The following is a 3,300-nucleotide window of genomic DNA, read 5'->3' as shown; positions in this document are numbered from 1 at the left end:
ACAAAATAAATCAGTCCCAATATATTAGAAAATATCTGAATATTATTATTTAAATAATATTCCCATAAAGAATAATCTTTATAAAAATAATTGAAGTAGAAGTTTTAAAACTTATACTTGAAATGAATATTAAATAACCAAAGATATACTTATACCAAGGTACTATCTTTATTTGAATAATCAAAAGTGAGTTTGATTATCGACACCTTATTCTTTAATAAAATAAAGAATATATCTCAGCAAATAATCGGAGTCATAGATCCTCAAATGAATATTCAAATAATATTCAATAAATAAAATAAGCTGAGTCATAAGCCCTCGAATGAATATTCGAAATAATATTCAATAAATAAATAAGCTGAGTCATAAGCCCTCGAATGAATATTCGAAATAATATTCAATAAATAAATAAGCTGAGTCATAAGCCCTCGAATGAATATTCGAAATAATATTCATTAAATAATATAAAGTTATCGAATAAACCTTATTCGATTAATAGTTTTGAAAACTATAACCATATATTTATAAATATATATATATATATAAAATCTACTCGGGATCCTCGACTCCCGGTTTTAGAAAATGTTTTCACCTTTGGGTCCCTATACTAAGGGTATATGCAAATTACCGCTATTCTCTAACATAGGTATTATCAACTGAACCAACAAATATATATGGCAAGAATACGAAACAGGCATGCATATGTACCATATCACATGCTACAATATATCGCAAGAATTTGCTAATTTAACCATCATGCATCTATCACAAGATAATGCATATACAAGTGTATACATCACAACAACAGTATAACGGATAGAAAACTTGCCTGAGTGCTCCCGGATAGACTTAAGCTTAGAATGGGTCCGATAACCTATGAACAACAACATAATTCGGAATTAAACCTCGGTCGCTTAAGAAACTAGACTTTAACCATTTAGAGTCCTAACGTTCGCTTTCGCGCTTAACGATTTACTTAAGTCGCTCGAGTACCCTCGGCTCCACCATTTTTAATAAATTAACCATTAAGAATTTTAAAGCGATTCTTTCGCGAGTACCTTAACAACTGCCTAATCCACTTTAAATATATGTTTCATACCCCAAATAGTCATTTAAAGTCCTTAACCAAGGTTTCAAAGTAAGGCGAGGGGTAATGGTTCGGTCGCGAAACGCCGTTACTTAAAACGGTCATTTCTTCTAAACCGTACATCAGATTCAAACGAAACACATATCAAAACGAAGCTCGTAACATGAAATATCTAATCATGGCAATGGTCAAAACCTAACAGGGAGTTCTCGGGTCCTGATGTTAAGAGAAAAAACAGTCTAAAGTAAATCGGACGTTACGACGGCTATGTTTACGCGATTTCCCAAATTTTTACCATTCCAAATCATATCAATCCAACTACTAATCAACAACAACTCAAGATACACATCAATGCTACTGATTTCAGTCATAATAAGCTCAAGGATCTTAATCCAATCATATATTATAACATCTCCAAATTCAACTAAACTACTTACCAATTAATCTCGAATCATGCTTATCATTCAAATTACTACTCATCCATCCAAACCATCTCCAAACTTCAACATTCAAACTTATTACTAAAGGGTGTGAAGATTTATACCTTTCTTGGAGGGTGGAAAGTTACTAGTAAGCCTTATGGAGCCTCCTACAAGCTTGATCTTTCCAAAGAAATCAAGAACACAAAGTTAGGCTTTAAAGTTTCTAAAAGTCCGATTGAAATAACTGTAAAAATGAGGGTCTTACCATGCTTATTTGGATGAGACTTGTGAACAAGAGTTGTAGACCATCTCAATACCTTTCCAACGAGCTATAGAACACAATATTTAAGTGAGCATTGAAGGAGATATGGCAGTTTAAAGTTGCTGGGTTTGTTTTGGCCGAGAGCTTTTGCTCTTGGAAGCAAAAGTCAACTTCTAATTTTTGTGTTTTATGATATTTGTTTGGTTGCTTCTCCTTTTTGCCTTGCAAAATGTTTTATCTTTTTACCATGGTAAATTTTACATGGCCCAAAATCAACCAACAAAACAAAACCCCTTGTCATGCTTATGTCATCTTGCACATGTCATAATGCTTCCACTTGTTCACACCTTGTTGGTTTGATGACATCATCATCCCTAACCTCCTTGATTAACTCCTAATTGCTTGCCTAATGACCGCTGATCTGTTATACGGTTCGCTTAACTTTCGTTTTCGTTTATCGTTTGAGGGATCATACCCGGGATCTTATTACTTAGGTTTCTTTAACCTTTCTCAATACATTATATTCCTTTCATGATCCTCTCTTATAACCCTTGAATTTAAATCATTTTTATTCTGTTACCTTATACTCAATTCTTTCTGTATCTGGTAGATTTTCGGGAAAAATCAAAGTGTTCGAATTTGGATTCTGACGATCTTTACATACACTTATTTATCATATAGAGTACTAATAATATCCCAGAAGATCAATAACAGAACCCCTACATAGTGTGGCATGAAAAGTTTTCTCATTCAGCATAATCTGCAAAATCACTATTCATAAGGGTTTCAAAAATTTCCAAAAATTGGGGTTATTACAGTCTCCCCTCCTTAAAAGGATTCCGTCCCGGAATCAGATAGAAAATGAATATGGATACTTTCTTAACATTGCACTTTCTAACTCTCGAGTAAATTTTCCCACATTGTGGTTCTTCCATCAAACTCTGAATAGTTTGATAACCCTTCTCCTAAGCACTTGTTCCTTTTTACTCTATAACCCTTCCTGGTTGCTCCATATAGGTTATGTCGGGTTGCGTGTCTATGCGCTCATATGCCCCTATTTATCTAGCATCCGAATTATACTTCCTTAACATTGATACGTGGAACACGTTATGACTTGCTACATGTTCGGGGGTAGGGCTAGCTCATATGCTAACTTCCCAAAACGTCTTAATATATCTAAGGGTCCAACAAATTGTAGACTTAGCTTTCCTTTCTTTCCGAACTTCATCAATCCTTTCCAAGGGATACCTATAACATTACTAGGTCCCTTATTTCATATTCTTTGTCCTTTTGAGTCAAATCAGCATACCTCTTATGTCCATCTTGGGTTACTACCAGCCGTCCTCTGATTAGATCTATTATATCCCTGGTCCTTTGGACTACTGCGGGTCCGAGCATCTTGCGCTCTACAACTTCATCCTAACATAAGGGATATCGACATTGTCTTCCCTCAAGGATCTCATAAGGCGATACCTCAATACTGACATATGATCTATTGTCGTAAGAAAACTCAATCCGTGTTAAGTGAT

Source organism: Apium graveolens, chromosome 4 (genome assembly GCF_009905375.1).
Source record: "Apium graveolens cultivar Ventura chromosome 4, ASM990537v1, whole genome shotgun sequence".
Taxonomy (NCBI): Eukaryota; Viridiplantae; Streptophyta; class Magnoliopsida; order Apiales; family Apiaceae; genus Apium; species Apium graveolens.
Note: the sequence above shows the minus strand (reverse complement) of the source record.